Raw genomic sequence first — 17,066 nt, 5'->3', positions numbered from 1 at the left:
CCACAGATGAAATGTGCTGAGGAGGAGGTTGTGTATTTGGAATAGTCTGGGAAAAGCTCTCTGAGGTCATTGAAGTGATGACCCATAAGGTCTAGGCAGGATGGTGAATGAAGAAAGACTCCAGGGCCTGGTGGATAAGGAGGCTGAAAGTCATGAGGGGGTCAAAGAGGATGAGAATGCTAGGAGCCTGGAAAGCTAAGGTTAGAGCAGAGTACTTATTATATGGTTTCAGAGGTTGCACAGTTCCTGACAATTAGCTTGAAGGAATGACACGGGGGCTCTGTTCCTTCTCAGAATTGCAACTTAGGTCTAAAGCTAAGTACAAACATACTAAGAGCCCCCCATTTTAAGTTCAGAGAAATTTCCAGTTATTGAGCAGTTATCTCTCCTTCAGGCTTTCTGGGAGGCATCCTTGCAAACAGAAGACTAACAAAGTAGACGGAGGCCAACAACTTTGACACCAGCTGTCAGTCACATGGGTCTGCTTCCTTTTCACCCTCACACAAAAGCTCCACATATCCCTGCCCACGGTGTGGGGGGAGGGGAGAAAACACAGGGAAAAAAACCACACACTTCCCTCCAGTCTAAACCAGGTGTTACAGACCAAATGCTTTGTCCCCCCCAAATCTGTATGTTGAAACCCTACCTCCCAATGGGATGTATTGGGGGTGGGGTCTTTGGGAGGTAATTAGATGAGGTCATGAGGGTGGAGCCCTCACGAATGGGATGAGCACCCTTACAAGAGTTGCCAGAGAGCTTGCTTCCCCTCTGACCTCTGCCATGTGAGGATATAAGATGTCAGCCATCTGCAACCCAGAAGAGGGTTCTCACTAGATCCTGATCATGCTGGCATCCTGATCTTGGACTTCCAGTGTCCAGAACTGTGAGAAATAAATTTCTGTTGTTTATAAGCCCAGTCTATGAAACTCTGTCATAGCAGCCTGAATGGACTAGGATACTGGGACTAGAGTGACAGGCTGGTAGGAAGGAGGCCTTTAAATCACAGAGAAAGATTAGAAAGGATAGGACTAGAATAAGCTTACTAAGGCCTGAGCACACAGTTGTGAGTCATGCTGAGAAAGTCTGCTCTTCAGTAATAACACTTTCAGGAGAAGAATTTGTATTTTATGTCTATACCCCAACAAGCTGAGACTCCATAAAAACTTGTTTTATGGACTTAAGACAGGGTGACTGAAGAAGAGCTTGCTTATACATTCATTCAACACACATTTATTTAGCACATGTGATGTGCTGAACTCAACTGTGGGTGCCAAGGAGAAAGAGCTGAGAAAGACAGGCAAATGCCTTTCCTCAATGCACTTAGGTTCCAGTGGAGGAAAGAAGCCAACACAAATATGCATGGACATTATAACTGTGGTTGTAAAGTGTGCACAGCATCAGGTTGAGAGTGATGTTGTGGGTAGGGAGAGGAAGGGACTATTCTAGACAAAGAGATCAGGGAGGGCTCTCTGGGGCATTATCATTTGAACAGGAGCTGAATGGACTAAGGAGCACACCCTGTGGATGTCTGGAGGGGCTCACCAGGCAGAGGCTATGAGGAGAGAATGAGCTTGGTAGAGTCAGAGGACTCCAATATGATGGGAGCAAGGGGGACATGGTAGGAGGTGAAATGGAGATGAGCGGGGGTCAACCCTAGAGGGCTTTGGACTTTAGTCTCCATGTGATGAGAAGCCCCTAGAGAGTTTTTAGTGGTGTGACATGGTGTGGTCTATTTTAGGGAGATTTCTCAGGTAACTGGGTGGAAAATCGACTATGGGGGCAAGAGGAGAAAGCAGAAGCTGATTTATGAGGTTGTATATTGCAGCCCAGGTAAAAGACTGGTGGCCTGGGCTAGGTGGAAGCAGTGGAGGCAGAAGAAGGAGGGGTCAGCTTTGGGTTATATTTGGATGGTAGGTCCTACCAGGTTCTTGGTCTATTGAGGAAGAAAAGGAGCCAAGAGCCTAGGATGAAGGGTGGATTCTTCACACCTGAGATGAAAAGATAGCCAGTGAGCCTAGAGGCTCCTCAAAAGAAGGGAGTGACCAGAAGGTACTGTGGAGGAGTAAAAATCTGCACATTACTCAGGGAGTAAGGAGGACCCCAACCCAAATGAAGAGTGTCACTTGAGAGGGAAGTTTTCAGTGAGAGTCAGGAAGTGGATGAAGCATCTGTGACTAGATTAAGAGTATATGTGAAGTTACTTGCAATTAAGTAAAGGTTGTGATGATTATCGTGGAAAAGGTTAGGTGGAGAGCAATCACATCTGGTTCAGGGAGAAGGAAAGAGAGCCACAGGGGCTGGGATTCTAGAGAGGATGGTGACTGGAGGACTTTTTTCAGTTTGGATGAAAAACATGGATGAGTCATGGGGACAATAACTGGCCTAGAAATTTTCACAGCATTGGGCCTGGAAGTCTGATGGATTGAGGTCTCTGGGGGAATTGAAGGACTTGGACTGCTCTGGAACAAGCCAGCTGCTCCTGGAAACCCTAGACCAGGTGGGCTGGCAACAAGATTGTTTGGTTCCCAGGAGACTCAGTGAGTGCTGGAAATAGCATTAGCTCCAGATTGATGGGAGGCCTTTCTGGATGGAATCCTTTACAGCTTGTCTTAACTGTGACTCCCAGGGAATAAATGGAAAATAGCATCATTGATTTTAAAATAACTCTAGGTGAGATAGTTGCCTGTACTTTCTGTTTCCCTTTACTCGACTCCCACTCACTTCTCAACCCACAGGGATCTGATTTCCACCCATTGCATTTCACTCAAACAGGACTGACCAAGTACACTACTGGTCTTTGTGTTGCTTGATCCTATCAGCATTTTCAGCCCCTATCTTATTTGACATTTCAGTCCTACTGACCAACACTTCTTTGTGAAACACTCTCTTCCTTTGGATTTCCACAGTGATGCCACTCTCTTTTAATCATGCTCCTACTTCTCTGGCCACTTATGTGTTCTGTCTCTAAAATCCTCATTTACTTAGCCTTTAAAATGTTGGGTTTCCCTAATCGTTGATTGTAGGCCTTCTACCTTTCTTATTTTATCTTATCTCTTTAGGCCATTTGTTCAGACCCATGGTTTCAACTGCCTGATATAGAAGACATATGAAAAATGCTATGAGTGTCCAAAGGTGCGCATGCCTGAGGCACGGGGGGAGATTACTTGAGTTGGGTCATTGCTACCCAGATGGTAAATTTAGCCTTTGGCCAGATAATGAAGCCCAAGGAGAGTATTTATAAAGAGAGAAAAGAGAATCCAAGCTAGAACTCTAGGAAAAATTATTCACTGGATTGGAAGATGAATAAGCACCAGTAAATAAAAGTAATTGCTGTTATCATTCATCACGATTACTATTATTCTACAAGTTAAGTGCTTGTTTGTACATTTCAAGGCCTGTGTACATTACCTATGCATTAACTTTTTAATAGCATTTCCTACATTCCACCCAGATAATTCATGCCTACCTTTCTCTCAGTATACCACCAGGCTTTGTTTGGTTCATCAGTTCAGTCTAGCATGGGTAATTTTTACTGATTGCTGTTAGGATGTATGGTGATACTCAAAGCACTAAAATCCATCTCTATCCTTAGAGATTTTGATGGAGTACTGCGATATTCCTACAACTTGCTGTTATCAGCTTTTCCATCAGCATCAATTAGAAAAGACACCAAGAACCATACATTTGTCCATTATTTTATCAAGGGAACAAGGATAGAAGCATCCCTTGCAAGTGCTCAACAATCATTATTTCATGCAACTAAAAGGAGTACATTCTACTTTTTTTTCAAGAAAATAAAACACAATAGTTTTACAATTCATTTAATGGCAAATGGTAATCATCAAATTAGCAATGGTTATTTTCAAAAGTTATTACACTAGCTGTGCTGTCATTTCTCAAGGATGATTAGATACCTAGAGTCACAGACATTTCCCACATAAGATGCATCATATAAATCAGACTTGGTTTATCACCAGCATTGATAAAACCAGACCTAGGGAAGAACTAAGTCTGGGGACACATGCATGGTTAATATAGCAAATGTTTAGCCTACCCCAATTATAACAAAATCAGAACAGCAAGAATATTCACAGAGTACATTCTACTTTTTTAAAAATCCACAATATAGTCAACTGACATGTATACACAATGCAGTTATCCTCAGAGTGCTCATGGCAACCCTGCTGCTAAGCTTATTGATCTTTAATGAATTACCTGCTTTGTTGACATCTGCACTCTTCAATTCCAAAATCAACCACACATTTCCTCAATAGTCCACCTCTCCACTTCCATTTTTTTGCAGACTGTCCACAGAGACAATCCACTAAAAAGAGGACAACACGCACCTTGGAACCAGAATGCTTGGGTCCAAGCTTTAACTTGTAATTTAATCAACTGTGCACAAAATCTGATTTTCCTCGTCTCTGTTTCTGTGTGAATTATCTTACACTCCTTCATCATCTTTTCCAAACAAGCAGGTGGCAAAAGTATCACCATTAGGAAAAGCTTTGGAAACCCAAAAACAGCCATTGTCCTTGCTCAGTGGAAAGTTTAAGAGACAGTTATCTGTTCTCAGAAGCTTTATGATGTGAACTATGAGGATCTGCCTCACAGAAGCCACTATTAATTTATTACAAGTGCATTTGCAAAATATTAGACACACTCAACTTCAGGTCTAAACCTAGAGACATGTTCTATCCAGTTGGATCCTCAAAATTGCCCTGGAAGATAAGGAGGCAAGGGACCATTCTTCCCATTTTGCAAATGAGGAAAGGGAGGCCTGAGTCTTAGCAAACTGACCAAGATCACACAGCCAGAAAAGGGCCAAACCAGAACTTGATTTTTCAACTTTTCTAATCCCTAGTTGTTCACCTTGCAACACCTTTAACAAGAAGGAACAAGGCAGTGCACAAATCCTTTTTCAGTGCAGGAATGACAATTTAATAACCCAAGAGATTTAATGTACCTCCAGAAAGATTCACTTCTCCCCTACTTACATTGAAAGAGTCAGGTTGATTCTACATTCTCATAAATTGATTTAAAACAATCAGGAGAAGGCTCATTAAGCTTCACCTACACAACAAAAATAAAATACTTAGCATTCATGCGTAACTTCACATTTTATAGATACTGACAAGGAGCTATCAAGAATTTATTTCATAGATAGCTATTATAATTATTTCACAACACAGAACACCTAGACAGGCTTCCTTTTTATTGGAAAGAGAGGTTTTAAAGGGCAATTTAACAATACCACTATGTGAGAGCTCCCAGCCTCAGTCTGGTGGGACGCATTCTTGAAGTCTTGCACATTTAATTTACAATGAGCTTCAATAAGTTGTACCCTTTAGCTGTCTCACATGATAGAGGTCACGGACATATGCTGAAGCTTAGCTGCAGACAGACACTATACGGTGCATTCTAGTCATTTCCAGCTCAAGACACAGAAGACTCCCAACTCCTACGGTAATTAGATGTTGACAATCTCTTTGACTCAGTGAAATGAAATGCTATTGAGCCCAGTTTCAATTCTTCTTACGTTTTCAGGGAGGGTGAGTGATTCCAGAGCAGCTTTTGCAGGTATACGTCTGCATGAATAAGACACTAGATGGCCTGACCACAACCATGATGCCAGATTTGAGACAAGAGGATTTTGTACTTCGCAAAGTAGCATGGACCAAGAGAGCCACTCAAGCAAGCTCTTCACACATGTCTCACCAGATCGTGGCTTGGCTGCACTAGCTGCTTTTTATGAGTGTTCAGTTCATCAATAAATGGAACAGAAGATCCGAGCCTACCTTTTTAATTATAAAATGCTTCTTCTCTCTCCCCCACAATCAGACTTCTACTCATTTCAGCACTGAAAAAGAATGTCATCATCATAATTCCTAATAGCTTGCTTCTGTTTCCGCTTCAGTAGATACCCTGTAGATGGGAAGTCGCGTAACAGCTTTGCATCCCATCAAGTTGCCTCCACCCGGAAACAGCTGCAAAGCTTATCTAATTAAGCCCCAGCGCCAAACTGTGAGCTTGCGCATCAATCATTAATATTGTATTTTGGATCACTTTAAATTCTGACTGAGGGTACGTGGCTCCCCACACACTGGTTGCTGAAGGAGAGTTTTCAAATAATCTTTAAGTGGCATTGAAAAAATAAAACAAGCCGCCTGCTGTTTGACAAGAACTCTACTACCCTGCTGCACCCTGATTAGCTGTTAATACTAATTGAGAGATGAATATTGCTTATTCCGAAATGCTAAAGATTTTTTTTATTATTATTATGAAAAGGAAAAGGCAGTTCTTGCCTCAGAAACATGGCTCCTTGCCCAAATTTTAAACAGCGCCAAAAGAATGGTGTTTCTGTGTCTTTCGTCTATGGTGTATGGAGTCATTATACTGAATCACTCCTTTACTCTGCGGGGCCATCCACAAGTTAGTGAACTGTGATCTCCACGTGGGATTTGCACATTCATACCCTACATCTGGAACATGGAAATGGTCTTTGCAGAGATCTGATAGCCCAGAAATATTTATGTAAATCTCTGTCCTGCTAAGGCACACTTTGATGCACTTGGGTTCAAGCTCATAAACCAAGAGGAACAGTTTCCCACATTGCTATCCTAATAGACTAAAGCCAACAGGCTAAGCCAAATGGGACAATTTAGACAAAGAGAGACTGGCAAAACCAAATGAATGTCTGCTTCCTTCTAGCATTCTAGGAAAAATACCAAGCAGCTGTGCCAAAGCGTACTGCTCTTCTTTGTTAAGAAAAACACTCTGACCCACTCAAAATCAGGAGATGCAGTCAGCACCAGGTTCAGTAAATCTGTATGTAAGACAGACTTCCTAACAAGGCATGCTTGACTGCAGAAACACAACACACACCTAGCTCAGCACAAACGCAGCTTAAAAATCATAAGGACATAGAACAAAGCATGAGAACCATGAGGTTCTCATTCCTATAAGCCGAGATGCCTGGGCCTTTGCCAGGGTACTGCCTGGCACTTGGCCACATCATCTACAGAGTGATGGGAAGTCTTGGAGAATACAAATAAGAGAAAGAGGATGATTCAAGAGTAGCAAAAATATAAGGAAAAGACAGAGGCTTAGGACGGCATAGTGCAGAAAAGAGAAGACTGAAAGACGATTCAACAGTCTGAAAGCCCATATGAAAGACCCTAGTGATGCTTAGAGGCATCTCCTGAGTCTAATTAACACAGATCAGGGCGTAGGGATTAGAACTGTCAATTTAGCCGAGCTAAAACTACATTTCCCAGAATTCCTGTGTGTGTGCGTGTGTGTGTGTGTGTGTATCTGTGTGTCTGTGTCTGTATAATTCTGTGGGGAGGGTAAGTCATTTTGCAGGTGATTTGGAAGATGGTAGTGACGTAGAAGCCATATTGCTTTGAAGGATTTGAAGATCAGAGCTGGGCTGGAAGCATTACTGATCTGCCTGCTTACCTCGCTGGACTACAGCAACTCTAGCTCCTGCTGACTGGGGAGTCACCTTCAACTTCTGTGACTCTATGGTCAGGAGAGTGTTTAGCTTGTTGACAAAGGGTGCCAGCCGCTCCCGGTCAACACCCCCATCATCAAAGTTGGAGGTTAGAAGGCTATGAGAGACAAACACAGATTCCAGTCCATCCTCCTGGATCCCAGCTAGTACCCGTGGCTCCCAGGTTATCCTTGCTTTCCCCACTTCATATCCATCTTCCCTCTCAGCCCCTAATCCTACCCACACTCCTATCAATGGGGCTAGTGACCACACTCAGAAAGAAGAGTAATTTTCTTTGGCTTGTAGTGGTTTAACTACAACATTTTAGGTAGCTCTCTGTGCAACTCTGTAGGAATTGGGGCTCAGGGCTTCATGAGTAATAAACGGTCTCTGATCCAGAGACCTCAGGTTTGCTTCCTGTTGGTATATTTATAATTGTGGCAGGCTGACCTGTTAACTTGTAAAGAAGGGTGAAATCTCACACTCTTCTCAGTTTCAAACAACATTTTCTACATAGATTCCCATAATTTCCACATCTTTGACCCCTTCTTTGATAATGAGACATATTCCAGCAGAGAAATTACCCCCTCCTTGATTCCTCTTCTTTCTAAGAAAGGCAGAACAAGAATATGCCAAATTCTCTGCTTTTACTAGAATGCATTTCCCAGAGGTATCTGGAAAATGGAAGACTGCCATTTGTGTTTTGCTTTTCCTCTGTGCCATTTCTACAATCCACATGAGAAAAGAACCCCCTGTATCTTTCTTCCAGAAAGGTCTTCCACAGTGCCCTACCAGCATAACATCACTCCTCACTAACTGTTCTGCAGCAATGTAGAGTGCATCTCAGGTGAGCATGGATGGATTCTGAACCCAGTCTTGCAACCTACCATCTCGGTAACTTGGACAAGTTGTGTGACATTTCTGGACCCAATTTTTCTCATATACAAATCTGAGGAATGCCTGTGTGGCTTAGTCGGTTGAGCATCCATCTCTTGGTTTTGGCTCAGCTCATGATCTTGGGGTTGTGAGATCAAGCCCCGTGTCAGGCTCTGTACTCAGCAGGGAGTCTGCTTCAGGATTCTCTCTCTCCCTCTGCCCCTCCCCCTGCTTGCTTGCTCTCTCTCTCTCTCTCTCTCTCTAAAATAAATAAATAAATCTTTTTTTAAAAAAAGAAAATTTGAGATAATGTTTGTTCTGCCTACTTACAGGGTGTGAGCATCCAATGAAATGATGTATGTGCAAATGGGGCCATAAATGTAAAGGGCTATAGGAACTTACTTCAAGTTACTGTAAAAAGAATCTTGATTTAGTTAAGCTATATATGTGGAGTCTCTGCTTAGTTATCATTGGTATACTTGGGCCCATATGCTGGTGATGGGCTTCTATGCTGTGACAGTCCCTGCCCTTTTGCCTCCCCATTTTCAAGAGTCCACTATTTCCCTGCCAAATCCTCTAGTTTCCCCCCACTATAGGACAGAACCTAACTTTGAATCTTAACTATCATGCCCAGGGCCTTCAGACCCTACTAGTTCTTGTTAGTCCTTTTTCTAGAAGGCCGGATTCTGCTCCCAACATCCCTTTCCTACTGAATGAGTTATTTTCTGTGAAAAGACAAACAACCCAAAGTCTTAATATCACACACCCTCCTTACTTCCATTTTGCTGTTTGGCCTGTCTCCATTATGGTCATGGTGTCCTGCTGCTGAATTGGACCCTCACTTTCTCTTCTGATATAAAAAGTTGCTTATCTCTTCTGATTTGCAGAGTTGTACTTGATTCCCAGTTGAGCACTGGATCTTGGATCCCAAATGTCCATCACGGGTCAGCATTAGAGGTAATATCCTTTCTCACTTTCCATCTGTATCAGTTACACTAATGACCTTAATTCTTTGTCTGTCCCTATATCTTTACCTTTTAGTAGGCAGGGTATAATTTCCCAACTCTGGACTTAGTATGCAATTCATTTTGGCTAATGGGATGTTAGCCAGTGTAGCACAGAGTCTTGAACATTTCTGAACCCCAGTGAAGAGCACTCGCATGTTGGTGCTTGCTTGCCCTCCATCACTTGCTACCAGTATGAGAACATAACCAGGCTAGCCTGCTGGAAGACAAGAGACATACGAAGCAGGGCAAAGGTGCTCCAGTGATCACAGCAAAGGGTGTCCTAGAACAGTCAACCAACTTCCAGATACACAAGCCCACCCAAGAACCTACATGCTTAAGTAATAAACACATTATTTTAAGCCATGAGTTTTGGGCTGATGGTTGTGTATCATTACCATGGCAATAAATAACTGACTCAGAAATTGGTAGACAGGTGCATAGGTATTGCTATAACCCAAGCCCAAAGTATGTGGCATTGGTTTGTGACTAGTTGGTAAGTAGAGCCTAGAAACATGGAAATAAAACTGCTGTAGAAACCTAGAAAAAGTGGTAAGAAAACTGTTTTAGGAGGAAGGGAAGTTGGGTGACTCATGTTATCCTAGTGGCAAACCATGTAATGTAAGACAGAAAATGCTCCTGATGAAATTCTAGACTTGAGCAAAGAAAGTTGAAGGCTGAATACTAATAGTGTCAGCTGTTTCTAACTAGCTGTGTATAATGAAGAATTACAAGGAAGAGTTGAACTCAGAAAATAACTGAACAACTTGGGAGATGAACTCACAATATAGTTGTGCCACAATCTGCTAGTTCAGAAAATAAAACTGATTTTCATCTCCAAACTTTCAAGCCAGAAAAGATTCTCAAGTTAAGACATGGCCATGGGTAAAGACCAAATTAAGGGTGTGTCTTTGAGACCTTTTGTTGAGACGTCTTGGATAATTAAAGTGGTGCCTTGCAGACCCACAAAGGTCAACAAATGGGCTTTCAAGATTCTTTTTTTCTTTTTTGGGGGGGTGGGTAGGGGCACAGGCAAAAGAGAGCGAGAATCTCAAGCAGGCTCCATGCCCATCATGGAGCCCTACATGGGGCTCAATCTCACAACCCTGAGATCATGACCTGAGCCGAAATCAAGAGTTAGATGCTTTAACCAACTGAGCCACCCAGGCAGTGCTCAAGATTCTTAAGGGCATTGTCCCACAGCAATATAAAATACAGAAAACATCAAGGATTACACAGAGAGAGAAGCACATCTCCAAAAAATTGTGGATTTTGTTTTTAATACATAGAGTAACCTCAAAGGAACCAAGACTGTTTAAGATATAAGAAGCAGGTTGAGAAAGCTGTTCAAAGGGTACATCTTCCAATCCCTTTTCAGAAACAGCCAAGAAGGAAAACAAAAATGAGGACATCTTGGACGGCAGAGACAAGAGCTGTGGAGAACCACTCTTAGAAAGCAGAACTAGGTCCTATCAAGGCACATGCCTCACTCCCAAAGCATGTTTGGCCTTGTGACTTGCCTTGACCAGTGGATACTAACAGGTACGATGCAAATAAAGTCCTGAAAAGTGCTTGTGCATTGTTGCTTACTCACTCCTGCCCTCTGCTATCATCAGGAGAGTGTGCCTGGGTCAGCCTGATGTAAGATAAGACATCTATGGAGCAGAATGGAACTGCCCCAGTCATCCCAGCTAAAATCATTCCAGATCAACTGACAGCTAGTCAAACACCCCAATACATGAGCAATAAATTCTTACTATTTTAAACCACTGAGTTTTGGAGTGGTTTCTTGTGCAGCAAGATTCTGAAATAAATAACTGATACACCATCCTTCTTCATTCGATCCACTTGCCTTCCATGTGGCCAAAGTCCCAATGTGCCTCTTACCTGTAGTCACTCTTTTCTATTATTTTCATTGTCATCCTCCCTTCTATTCTCAGGAATTTTGTTACAGACTTATACATGCTTCCTACAGAGCCCTACCTATGCCACCCTCCTGTTATAGAAACAGATGTTTCTATAATCAAGGTACACCCCTCCCTGGGGCATCTACCTCTGCCACCACATACCAAGTATGTACCCAGTCCTAGGTAGCTGAGGGCCCTTGAGTATGTTGGTGAAACTCTCTAGGTCTCATTTTCCTCATCTGTAAAATGAGATTAGAGTATGGCCAAATACAATTTACATTTATACAGCACTTCCTATTTATCATGTTAAATGTGTTTTTATATGTCATTTAGTGTCTTAAACAGGATGTGGTAGATGCTGTTATTTCCATTTTACAGATGAGGAAATACGGGATGAAGCTTCCCCAGATTTCCCGAAGTCATCTAGTAGGCAAGAAGGTGGGTTAAAGTCTTCTCAGCCTTAGAGGGAAGGAAAGAGAGAAGAGAGAAGGGGAGGAAGGAAGGAAGGAAGGAAGGAAGGAAGGAAGGAAGGAAGGAAGGAAGGGAGGGAGGGGGGTAGGGAGGGAGGGAGGGAAACCAAACCTGGAACAGTAACAGCAACCAAAAAAAATTGGGAAGTGCTTCAGTAGGAAAGAAACCTAAATTTAGTTTATTCTGCTCAGAATTAAGGACAATTTGTCATATTCGGCAGTAAGGACTCTAATATGCTTGAAATTTAATAGAAAAAGCCTTGCATGTAAGTGACCACTTTCTGTGAATCAGGAATTTGTCCTCTGGGCACTTTTTCCCCACTACTAATAACTGACACTCTGAAGTTGGCAAACAAGTCCTTTATACCGAGCACTGCTCTTTTACTTGATTGTTCATTCAACACAAACATTCATTGATGGATGCCCGTGTGCCAGGCACTGTGCACTTGCTTTGCCAGGCATGCAGCCTAGAGCCAGACAGTCTGGTATCTGAGCTTTGAAGGCCAAGAACCAAACAGTTATATCTGGCATTTTCTAATTAAGTAATTTAATTTTTATGCAATAATGGCAGGGTCTTGAAATACAATGCAAATGTTGACAAGCTGACTGGACTCAAAGAGAAGTTGCTGGGAGATTTCCCACAAGGCCAGGCTCTCAGACAAGATGATTCCCGAATCTAACGTGTTCACTCCCGTGAAGCTGGGCACCAAGCATGATGCTTGGCCCACAGTTGGCAGCTGTTTTTCCCCACTTGCTATGCATTTGAATCTCCCAGGGAACTCCAAAAACAGAGGTGCCCAACTAGCCTCTCTTCCCAGGAGATGCTCATCCGGTGGGTGGGGATCATCTGTGGTGTTTCAACCTCTGCAGGTGATTCTTATATGCAGCCAGCGGTGAGAACCAGTGTGAACCCTATGCATATTTTTCAAGGTATGAAAAATGAATGAACAGATATTATTAAAGGAAAGGGGTTCCACACTCTTAAAACCATTTGGTACACTGCTGGGTATAAAATCTAAAAGCAAGAGAGGAATAGGAGGGAATGTAGAATTATGTGTAGCATAATGTGCAGGGACAACCACATGTACTATAATAGGGTGAACATCTTAAAGAAAGAGGGAAGAAACTTGGAGGATGCTTTTAACACCAAAACATTTCCTAGGCCCTTTTAAGATCATATTTATACTTTATTATCCTTTACCAAGAAAATACATAAAAGACAAACCCCTATGAATTTGTTAATGCTTTTAAATAATATGAATTAGTTAATTTTAAGTGCTACTTATATTCGAAAAATACTAATCCATACATATCTAAGACATCATTCTGCTTACAGACATGGTTAGTAGCTATATGGACTCGGGAAGGAACTCAGTGACTCACTGGAATTCGTGGTCTACAAATCAGGAACCTCAGATGGAGAGCACCTACTAGCAATAAGACTAGAAGGAAATGTTTATGCACTTTGAGAAAGAGGTGAAATTAGACCATTTAGTGGTAGGAAGCATCTTAGATTTCTACATGGCAGCAAAATAATTCATCAGGACCAAATGCAAAATTTGGGTGTTTTTTTTTTTTATAAGTTACCGTTCCATAAAATAGGTAATTTTGGTATACCAAAGAAAACGAAAGAAATTAGACAAGGCTCTGAGCAATAAAAAATGATTCAGAGAACATCTGAGGTAGAACAACTCTGTAATATTTCCTCACCATAAGATCAAATTTAACATAATAATATCAGGACAGACACGACCAGGGAGAGAAAAACCATTTGATTATTCAATTTTGGGGAAAGTTGCTATTATAAAATAACAGCATTGGTTAGGGAAATAATATCAAATGCATAGCTGAAAAAAGTAAAAAAGAAAAAAGTCCCATAAGAAGTCAAAAGATCATTTTAAAAAACTTATTGAAAGTCCAGGAGAAAAATGTACACCCAAGATCAAGGTCAAAAGGTGGTTCTTAAATAGAAAGCATTGCGATTAAAAAAGCAAAGTAAAAGGGACTGTCATAGAAAAAGTAAAAGGCATCTTATTGAATGGATACACTGCTGATACATGAAGGTCACAGAAGTTCATGATATAGAAACAGAACTGTTGCTCTGACTTCTCTTGTCTTCATGCTTTGCCATATGACCCTGAGCTGTTCTCAGGAAATCATTAGGCTCAAGAAATGAACAAGGTGGTGAGATTTTGGATTCAACCATACCCAAGGGTCACATACCACAATTCTACCTTTTTTCCCCACACATTTCCCAATGTTATTGGCCATTTGACATGGATTACTTCACTTAAAGGAGCATATCTAATCTCCTGTAATATATTCCTATGTATATGGGATCCAAATCATCACTAATCCCAAGTAACAGAATTGTCTGTTTTCTTCTCTTTTCTTTTTTTTTTTAAGAGAGAGAGAGCACACGAGCCAGAGGGATGGGCAGAGAGAGAGAGAGAGAATCCCAAGCAAGCTCCAAGCCCAGTGTGGAACCCGCTGCAGAGCCCAACACAGGCAGACACAGGGCCAGATCCCACAACGCCGAGATCACGACCGGAGCTGAAATCAAGAGTCGGAAGTCCAACTGACTGAGCCACCCAGGCACCCCGTGTCCTCATTTTCTATTCAGCAACGCTTCCCAAAGTCTAGTGCTCTGCATGTTGGTCAAGATGCTCCTCAACAAAAGAGGGCTCTGTGATGAGATAATTAGGATTTGTAAAGATGCTCAGAAATCCTATGTTTACTGCATCTGTTTAGCTTTGTTTATCCCATCATTTCCCAAATTTATTTGACCTCAGATCCCCTTTATCATGTAATATTTACTAAAATTCCATAGAAATGATCTTCCTTAACATGCAATTTGGGAAACCTTACTCTAAGATACTCTGAAATCTACCCCTTCAGGCAACAAATACACTGAGCTCCCACTAGGTGCCAGGGGCTGGTCAGTGTCTGGGATTCTGTGGTGGACGAGACAGGCGTTGTGCCAGGGTCCTCATGGAACTTGTTTTCTAACAGAGAAAATGCAGTGCGCATGTAATCCAACATATATTCCTCATCATTTCTGGTGGTGCTGAGTGCTATGAGAAAAAAAAACAAAACCCAGTGTGGGACTAGAAATTGGTTAAAATGGGGGTGGCATGTAACCAGGTGGGACAGTCAGGAAAGGCTTTTTCCAGCGGTCATGTTTCAGAGTATGTCCACTTGTTGTTTTTATACTCAATATATTTTTCTAATTGTTTGAAAATTAGTGATTGAAAAGTAGTAAGGCGAGATTAGTATTTTAGTTTCCTATTAATAAAAAAAAAAGTCAATTAAACTGAGCACTTGGCCCCCATCTATTCCACTTAAATAAGCACGTATTGCATATGGGTCAGAAAGTTGTATCTCTCGGGATCTCACAACCCATTCTCAGAGCAGGTACATCTCTGAGGCACATCATTAAGTGGCAAACTGGGGTTTCTCGCACAACCCGGAAGAAGCCCATCCACTTTCTGGGTGAGCACTGCAATAGTTCTGCCCTTTATCCTTCTCTGAACAATGGACACACATAGTCAGACACCCAGAAACTTCTGTATGGCAAACTGACACAGGATAATCATCTTAGTGGCTTATAACGAAGGAGAGAGATAATGCTGGGGAGTCAAATCTGGCAGGACTTAAGCTACAAACCACTGTTCGCTAGCCTGCGTGCCCACTGGCTGCTCATCGAAATGCCTCTGACACCCTTTCCTCCTTCCACAACATGGAAGCTGCAGAGAGGCTTTTGCACTGTTAATGGTCTTTAATGAAATATTTCTTTCCCACAGCAACAAACCTCTTCAATCCAGCTAAGTGCTTTTAATAAGTGCTTTTGATAAATGATCTTTATAATGATCATTATGTTATCGGTGTTAAGTAACAAAGTTTCCCCCAAAAATGCCTCTAAAAGATAAAAAGACACTAATTCAAAAGGAGGCTGTTGTTTTTAATTCCAACATGTTTCTGAGAAATCCACTTAAACATTTGCAATAACAGTGAAAAATCCTTAAGTGGATGAGTGAAAATTTCCCTCTCATTGTGTTTCGAGTAGTCAAATTGCACCCAGTATTGTAAAACGAAAGGGATTTGTTGCTAAGCAATTCTAAGAATCATCCCAAATCGGGTTTTTGCCAGATTGATGAACGTGTTCCCCCTTTAATTTGTTTTCTTCACTAGAACACCATTTTTGTTGAGCATCAAAATATGTGAACTGATCATATGAGAGTAGAATTTTGTGTGGCAATAAGTAAATCTTACCTCAACACTGACTAATATTTAATGACATGCATAATTATTGTTAGGATGCACGAAAATCAGATATAAGACAATGATTGCACTTGGCATTATGCTAACACTACAGGTAAAAGTAGCTCTGAGATCAGCCTGGAAGAAGAAAGAATGGGAAGAAACTGTGATTTGCCTCCAGAAGCGCTGCGATTCATGGTTCGAGGCCCCAGCTGTTGGGTCTCCCTGACTTGAGAAATGGTATCATTATTCGCCTATGTCTCCAAGGAGAGCACTGAAGGAGGCCACATTCCATTGGTTAGTAAGTTTTTATATATTTGTTAAGGGTTAATCGTGTAATTGATAGTTACTGTCGATAATGAGAAGTTCACACCCTTCATGTTACTTACTAACAAAGTAAACAGGTATTTAATCGTGCTCAATTCAAAGGGAATAAAGACGACTCTAAGGGAAGTATTATCAGTATGTGAGTACTTATGGAGCCTTAGTATTCTTCACTATCTGCAAAGTTCACGTATTGATTTGAGGATGTAGACATCAAGATTCACGCAAACTAATAAAGATATATGCACACAGAGGGCAGCCTCCAATCTTTAAACTAAGTATAAAGCTCTTATAAATTTACAGTGTAATATAGTTCCTACTGTGTATATGTTGATGTAAATATCTTCAATAAATGGTCGATGGGTCAGAAATCCACTTCTGTTGAGATTTTGCTTGGTGACAATACAAATGAATGACGGTGGGCCACTTCGCCATTCTAAAGACAGTGACACTCTCAGACAGGCTCTCACACTGGCTGTCAGTTGGATTTGGGTTTTAACTCCTAGTGTCTATGAGCAATAAAGGAAAACCAGAGCAGAACATTTCCGAGGATATTAGGGGATTTAATGAACAAGAATAACATTTAAGGGAAGAGGGGGAAAGAGGAGTGAAAATGAACTTTCCCATGCTCTTCCCTGTGAGAAGTCCCCTTGTAATTATGCATGTTTCTTAATTAAAATCACATATTCATGTTTTGCATTTTCAGTTGGCCTTATATAATTAAAACTGC

General features: G+C 41.5%; 1 non-coding gene across 1 annotated transcript; it reads right to left on the bottom strand.

Annotated features, from left to right (window-relative positions):
- Positions 1-3,965: 3,965 nt before the first annotated feature.
- On the bottom strand, positions 3,966-4,094 carry LOC115942183 (small nucleolar RNA SNORA72). The gene has a single exon (XR_004076803.2). It is a non-coding gene; the product is annotated as a small nucleolar RNA SNORA72 (small nucleolar RNA).
- Between the last annotated feature and the right edge of the window lie 12,972 nt (positions 4,095-17,066).

Source organism: Leptonychotes weddellii, chromosome 3 (assembly GCF_054177405.1).
Source record: "Leptonychotes weddellii isolate Sample4059 chromosome 3, ASM5417740v2, whole genome shotgun sequence".
In the NCBI taxonomy this organism is placed as follows: Eukaryota; Metazoa; Chordata; class Mammalia; order Carnivora; family Phocidae; genus Leptonychotes; species Leptonychotes weddellii.
The sequence above is the reverse complement of the archived record's forward strand: the minus strand, read 5'-3'. Positions and strand labels throughout refer to the sequence as shown.